The sequence below is a fragment of the Vigna unguiculata genome, chromosome 4 (genome assembly GCF_037176805.1).
Source record: "Vigna unguiculata cultivar grain cowpea cultivar isolate G323 ecotype 2 chromosome 4, ASM3717680v1, whole genome shotgun sequence".
NCBI lineage: Eukaryota > Viridiplantae > Streptophyta > Magnoliopsida > Fabales > Fabaceae > Vigna > Vigna unguiculata.
In genome coordinates, this window is record NC_140795.1 from 39,006,940 (window position 1) to 39,015,225 (window position 8,286).

At 27.4% G+C, this 8,286-nt stretch overlaps 1 long non-coding RNA gene and 1 other non-coding gene across 2 annotated transcripts; both read left to right on the plus strand.

Annotated features, from left to right (window-relative positions):
• Positions 1-1,549: 1,549 nt before the first annotated feature.
• Positions 1,550-1,622, plus strand: TRNAF-GAA (transfer RNA phenylalanine (anticodon GAA)). Its single transcript has one exon. It is a non-coding gene; the product is annotated as a tRNA-Phe (tRNA).
• Positions 1,623-2,560: 938 nt separating this feature from the next.
• Positions 2,561-4,645, plus strand: LOC114182428 (uncharacterized). Its single transcript, XR_003604088.2, has 2 exons — positions 2,561-2,724; positions 4,236-4,645. It is a non-coding gene; the product is annotated as an uncharacterized LOC114182428 (long non-coding RNA).
• The last annotated feature ends 3,641 nt before the right edge of the window (positions 4,646-8,286 follow it).

Genomic DNA, 8,286 nt, shown 5'->3' on the forward strand with positions numbered 1-8,286 from the left:
TTTTTTAAGAAAATATAAATTTATTATATGTAGTATGCATAACCTTATTATATATTATATGCATAAAAACCGTGCTGTAGATGTTAATTTGTTTTATCGTAACTCCTATGATAACAAAAATACATTAATGTAATTCTCATTAACTCTGACAATAATCAATTTATAAGTGCAACAAATTTTGTAAGACTTTCAGAAAAATAAAGTATACATTAATTAATAGTCAAAGAACATATATTCCCCATTCACATTATTATATGCTCTATTCAGGGAAGTGATTATATATGTAAATAAAAATGTCAAAGAAACATAAAATATACTAACAGTCAAAAGGTATATATATATATATATATATATATATATATATATATATATATATATATATATATATATATATATATATATTGCCTTTTCACATTATTATTAGGATCTATTAGGGGAAGTAATTAAGTGCTAAGTTCACACCAGAGAAAATGTCATTGATCCAAATGTTCAAAACAAAAATATATGGTAACATAATACTAAATTTAGTTGAATTGTTCGAAAACAATTGAATTGTTTAAAAAAACTAAATTAAATTATTATATTAATTTTGTTTTTTAAAAAAAATAACTTATCTTTAAATAAGATTATTTAAACTAATCTAAAGTGTAACTTGTGAGACTGGCAAATATAAAAATTCAAACAATTCACATAGTTTAAGTACTTAAAAATAGTTCAATTTGATTTAATTTTTTAATTCAATTTATATTATTTTATTTTAATCCATGAATTATGTTCGTATGTATAAAAATATAAATAAAAATACAACTTCAAATGGTATAACAATATATCTAATCTAGTTTTACATCAAAACTACATGTTTTCAATCTTGAATAATGAGAAGATTATTAAAAAATATTTTATTTTCACGTTAACTTACAAAATTATTCTCTCACACGAATATTTTTATTTTTTATTTTATATCTCTTTGAAGTTAGTTCATTCAACTCAATTTAAATTTTGAGTACTAATACATCATATCAAGTTATTGAAGATATTTTCAAATCCAAATTTCAATTTTAATTTGTTTAGATAACAAATCTCACATGTATTTTTTATATTTTTGTGCCTGGCATATATAATTACTTAAATTTCATCCTTTTAAATTTTTTTAGAATCATAAGCATATTTTATTAGAGACCATCTTACTGAAGTTAAGTAGGATTATTTTAAATGAATTATTTTAAATGAATGATATCCCACTTGGAGTATTTAACACAACAATTGTATAAAACTTGAAAATGAAACTTTGAAATTGATTAAGATAAAACAATCTCGTTTTAGTTCCATCTATGCCCAGTGTTAATAACTTGTTGTTTATATATGTTTTTTACACTCTAATATATTTGAAATTTTCTTATGTTCCTAATAATTGTTTTTTTTTTTTCTTATTTTTGTATTTCATTCATTAATTGTTTAGCTTAATTAACTAGTTATTCAAATATTTAAACTTTTTCTTTCAATATATAGATAAAATATAAAACCATAATGTACACATTACAAATATCAAGCGGGGATAGCTCAGTTGGGAGAGCGTCAGACTGAAGATCTGAAGGTCACGTGTTCGATCCACGTTCACCGCATTTTTAATGTTTTACCAATTTAATCTGAATTGAGATGTGTGATTTAGACCAAAAGATAGAAAACATAAATCTTAAAGATAAAAATAGATTAGAATTAAAAACATTTTTAAAACTAATTTACTTATTTTCCTTTTTATTTTAATATTTGCATTGACTTCTTTTGTCATTTTTGAGTTAATGTTGACTATCCCATGCAATAGTTAGTTATTAACAACATTCTTAAATTTAAAATTTTATAAATTTATTAGATAATATTTTATTATTTTAGATTCATAATTAAAAACATTGAGTCTTTACTTTTTTTTTCCTATTCCGATATTTAATCAAAGATGAAAGCGGGTAACAATTTGATTTGGATACTGTATCCTGGTAAAATAATTACACAGAGGAGATTGAATTATTCTAGCACACAATTTAATAGATTCAATGGGATCGATCCAATAAATGTCAATAAATAAATATCATAAAATAGACGCACATAGAAAGATAACTTAATCTAAATGCTTTATTTATGGGATTTTATTATAAGATTTCAGCTTCTTTATAATTTATAAAGAAAATAGAAGTGCAATAATTAAATACACTCACAAATTTTAAAAAGACACAATATTTAATACAAAAATTCACGTTCAATTATTGCTTTAACATGGAATCAACCACAAACACATTACTACAAACAAAACTTTTCTCTCAGAATTTTTTTTTTCTAACATCTTTGATAAGAAAAAGATAAGGGTGTACCCAAAAACAAGACCAGACGAAGTCCTAATGCAAGTAGCATGCATCATTCTTCATATTGTATATCATAAAAGAAAAACAAATTGATCAAGTTGACTAGGTCAAGAAAGAGACCCCATGTTTGACTAACCAAAAAAAAAAAACTGAGACTTATAAACACTATAAATACACATACACACTTGTCAAGGTACAATAATCAATCACAATATATATAAGAGAGAACAATAATCAATCACAATATATAAAATGGCTTCATGCTTTGAGTTCTTCCTTTCACTCAAGTTTGGCAAAAGGGCAAAGGGTTTCCTTTGGAGGACTACCAAGGCTCAAGCTCAGCCTCAGCTGCTTAAGGCACCAAAATCATGTAAGTTCAATCATTTTCTCACTTTCATGGATAATTTTATGACTAAAAAATATGTTAAGATATTAATTTAGAAACCAAATTTCTAATTTAGAAATAAATTTTTTTAGTGGTCAAAACTTAGATAGTTAATGTTAGTGACTGATTTAGAGAACAATTTATAATAAAAATTATTTTAGTTATCAAATGATCAATTATGATTTTTTTAAACTATTTTAGTTACCAATAATTTTTAATTTATAAATTAGTATTTAAATTGATTATTTCTTAATGTCTCGGTCTTTTCACGTTTATAAGAATTGTTTGTTTGAATGCTTGAATTATCATGCTCAAATAAGAAAAGTTGTGTGAAGAAAACTTGAAAAGTGGAAATTGTATATGTAAATTAATATCATGATCATATTGGTGGAATCTACTATTAAATGAAATAACATGCAACTCAAATATAAATTTATCCACGATCATTTATAGATAAGTAGGTTTTTTCCATTAATCAATTAGAAGATTATAAAGACAATATTGGATTAGATTCATTTATTAAATTTTATGCATAGTTGTTATTTATTTTATCGTTTTTCAAAATTAAATGAATATTTTTATCAAAACTAATCCAATCATTTTTTTCCATAATTGAATCTTTTTTAATTTTTCTACACAATTTTCTCTGGATAGTTTTAAAAGTGTATTTTTCAAATTTTCAAATATATTATTTTTATATAGGATTTGAATGTTTATTCAAAAAAATTGTGAAAAATAGATTTAACTTTTATCAAATAAATAAAAATGGATCAATTTTTTTCGTTAAATTTTTAATAAATCAAAAATAGTTTGGTGAATTTTTTATTTGACATATTATAATTCATTTAAATTGATTCGGTTTATCTGATTTTTGCACGGTTAATCATTAGGGATGACAACGGGTTGGGTACGAATATTGTCTACCAACAACCCGACTTGTAAAAAAAAATTTTTGACCATTTACCTGTCGGGTACCATTTAAAAAATATCAATGAGTATTTTAAAATTTGTGGGTATCCGTGGATACCCATGAATATTTAAAAAAGAATATTTTATAATTTTTTAAAGTAAAATGTAAATAAAATTACAAAAAAAATATAAAATTAAATTAATTTTAATTTAATTTAATTTAATCTAATAAAATATAAATTAAAATTTAATTTTAATTAAATTTAACTTAATAAAACATAAATTAAATTTTACTTTTTTGCAGATAACGGGCTTCCATGAATAAAGATAATATAATACCCGCACCCGACCCGTTTATAAATGAGTATTAAAATATTCACTATATGTGGATAACAAATACTTGCATGTATCAACTATCCGTCATGAATTTTATCCGTAAATAACATCGGGACCACGAGTATTTTTGTCGTCCTAGTAATCTTGTATAATTTATTATTTTTAGTTTCTCGGGGTTATTTGTTTATATATGACTATACCATTATTAATTTAGTTTTAAATTGAAGTATCTATTTGTTTGTAATTTGCAGCGGTTCCAGTTGAAGAACGAGACCTTCCATGGGATCTACCAGGACATAATTTTTAAAACAAATTACGTTCATCATGATCAGTGTCTCTCTCATGATAAAAGAAGTGTCAAATAAAAATAGAGAAAGACTCATAGAATATATGACATATTAATGAGTTTTTATCTTTTTTATTGAACACTTTCACTTATGTATTACATCATAATTCACCACTATGTTCAGTCTTTTTAGATGTATTATACTAATCCAACACTTGGTTTTCTTTTCTTGGTTAAGTTTAGTTCTATGTTGAAGAAACTTTTCAGGTCATTGATATTTCAGTGAAGTTGTTGTTGTTGTCTTTTATTTGGTGAAGTTGTAATAATTTCTTTAGTCAGTTAGTATATGAAAGTGTTTTGGTAATTTCTTGAACATATCTTTTATGTATTTATTGTTGTGAAAGTTATTTTTGTAGAGTTCTCCTTCCTAATAATTAGTAGATTTATGTTTGAATCACCAAAGAAAAAATTAATTATACTCTCTACAATACAAGATTCAAATAAAAGGTAATGTTTTTTAAATATAAAACTTAATCATCATGTCTCTTTATTAATATTTTTAGACTAAAATATTCCTAATAAAAATAACGAATTAGTAACGTTGTTCGTTTTCGAAAAGAGTGTGAATTTAAGAGATATTTTTTGAAATCAACTCAATCACTTAATGTTAATGAATTAGGTAGCATAAATAGAAAAGGATTGTTTTACAATTAATTCAAAATAACAAGTCTTTATTTATATAAATATATTTATTTTTCAAAATGTAAAAAATTCTTGATTTGTAAAAGTATAAGATCTATAAAACGTTTCTTAACACATACGATAATGACCAAGATTTTCCAAACAAAAGAAAACATTTGGAAATTCTAATATCTTTCTTCACCCGAATAAAATTAAAATAGATCATAATCATAATCTTACATTTTTCATTTATCTATTTCTTTTCCTCAAAGCTTATAAATATTTTTCCCAAAACTTCTTAATTAAAATTTTATTAAAACTAAATTAAATATTTAACTGTAACAATATAACATTTCTAAGAAATTAAAAAGAATGTTGAAAACTATCACTTTAATCCAAGATAAAAATAAATTATAATATAAATAATAAGAAGAAGAATATTTTTTTTTTGACAAAACTTATGGTTCTATTTCACCCACCATACATAGTAAGTGATAAAGTGACGATTTTGTAAATAGGAAACATTTGTGTCGATTTAAATTTGAAGCAACATAAAATTAGGCCATGAAAGAATGAGTGCTTACAAAGAAGCTTTGTCGGAGTATTCTTTTTTTCTTTGTTGGAAGCTTTGTTTTTTAGTGGACCGAAGAGCAAGAACAAAAAATGGGATGCTTATGTAAGGTTCACTTATATTTTTGCCTTAATGTTTAAGGGTTGCCCCAAATCAGTTGGGCTTAGGGTTGGTCCATGGGGTGTCCAAAGCCCCTAAAGCAATCTAACCTCCCTCATTTATGTCACTTTGTAAAAACAGTACCTTCCTTACTCTCCTTTTCTCTCCTCAAAAGCTCTGCTAGGGTTTGGAGTTCATTCAGATTCAAGTTAGTTCGACCACGTTTCTGCTCACGTAGGTTGTTCGTCAACTCATGCTCTTTCGGTCTAGTTTTCGTGGTCACTGTTAAGGTTTCCGTAGTAACCTTATGTTCCATTTGTAATAGTGTTTCCAGCTCATGAATCCGCTCCGAGAGCTGTCGTACTCCCTTGCTTGGGTGTTGGGGTATTCTGGTAGCATATTTTCAGGTAAGGGAAGTTAGGGTTTCGTGTTTAAATGCATTTTTGCTTGCTTTTCAGCTCTGCCTTGTGTTTTTCATGATTGTATGGCGTTTAAGTTGATATGAACATGCTCTATGCTCTGCTTTGGATAAAAATCTATATTGGTCTGCGTGAACAGTGGCGGAAATCTAATAATCTCGCCTAAGCGAGGGGCTCTCGCCTAAGCGAGAGTATCAGAAACCCCTCCCAGGTGTTGCGCGAGCTGTCGCTCAGGCGACAAGCTCTTGTTTTGAGCGAGAGTCCATCTCGCTCAGGCGAGGAGGTCTCGCCTAAGCGAGAGAACATGACAGCACCACTGTTCCACTTTTCGAGCTCTCGCCTAGGCAAAAGGAGCTCGCCTGAGTGAGAGGACCCTCTCGCCTCAACGAGAACTGGGCGAGAATGTGCCCAGGTTCTATTTTCTTCTCTATCCTTGTATGTTTGCCACATGTTTGGGTGAATTAATATGTTAAAGCGTGAAATGAGTGATGTTGCATGTATTGAATGGCTAATGGGCTAAAATTAATGAGTTTAGCATGATCTTGGCATGTGACATGAAGAGATGAGTGGTTATAAATGTTGACATGGATTTGGTATGGATAATAACTTTATGTTAGTTGGACAAACATGATTTTTGTGTGGTCAGGACGTAATTCCACGATGGTTACGTGGTTGTGCCTCATGGTCAAGACGTAATTCCATGACCCTTGTTAGTGGGAGCTCATGGTGGTGCCTCATACTTAGAACGTAATTTCACAAAGTTCGTGTTGGTGCCTCATTATATAATTTAGTAAGGATTCAAGTAAGGATTGCATCCTGACACTCTAAAGAGTCAGTTAGTCTCACGTATAGCGTACTGACTCAACTGACTCAAGTGGTGAGAGTAACAGGAGGCCTTAGATATTTGAAGGCTAACCTTATGAGTGGTAGGGTGAAACCCATTAGCAATTGGCTCTGCAGAGCAATAGAGGAGAGCAATAGAGGTCACCACAAGTGCAAGTATCTGGTGAATCTGACTAATTATATGTATTTGGATAAGTCGTGTCTTGAGTCTTAGTGTATTGTTTGTGAGTCATCACATGATTGGTTGATGTATGTAACTTTGACTATGAAATTGTATGCAATTGTATGATAAAACATTTTTCTACTATAGCTTACCCTTTTTGCTTATTTGTATGTTTTATGTGTGGTTTTCTCTTCTTGTGATGATCATCAACTTGTTGATGTCAGCAGATGTGAGAACTCCTCGTGGTTGTCAGGGTGATGAAGACTCCGCTCCTTAGCTTTGGGTTGGATTTCGCTATCCAAGTTTCTTTTAAGGTTGTAACCCATGTATTTGTTTGCCTCTTGGACAATTATTTTGGATATTGTCGATCTTTGTACTCTGTTTTGTATTGACATCGTGGTGTGCCTCAGTATTTCATTTTAAGTACCTTGGATATTTGTAAGGAGTGACGTTATACTCCACGACTTTGCTTCTTATATTATTATGTGTGACATTTCATTTAATTAAAGTTATTATTTAAATGGGACATTACAGTTTCCAACTTTATAAGTTTTTATGTTGATTACATAACAATGTAAATAGTAAATAAATCTTTTAGGTTTAAATCTAGTACTCATTTTTGTTCACAAATCTTAATTAAGTCATCAGATTTTATCTGTTTCAAAATGTGATGCAATTTATTCTGTTAGTTCATATGTCACTTGTAAACTCGTAAATTTTTATTTTATTTTTTGAAATAAATTTTTTCGCGGATCAAATGAGGAGTCCTCTCACGTGTGACTGCGATAGTGTGTCGTGGTAATACAATGTCACATGATACTGTTGGAACTAGTGTCATGTGAAAAATCTCATTTTAGTCTATGTTTTTGTTATTTTGTCTTTATTCAGTCTCAATGAATTTTTTAAAGAGAACAATCTCATCATTTCCAAATTGAGACAAAATTTATTTTTTATACAAAAGTTAAAATGATATTTTTATTAAAATTGATATTTTTATTAAATATTTTTAAAAAGTTAAGATTATTTAAATTTATATTTTACATTGAACTTTCTCTAAATTTTGTTTCAAATATTTATATATCAATAATTTCAATACAAATGTTAGATTTGGTTTAAAAATAACAATTTTATAAAATTAGAAGTAAAATTTTAAAATAGTTTCTAACCATTTTAAACAAATACATTTAAAATTTTAAAACACAATTTAAATAAAGATTAATGTAAAATATAAATTAAAATA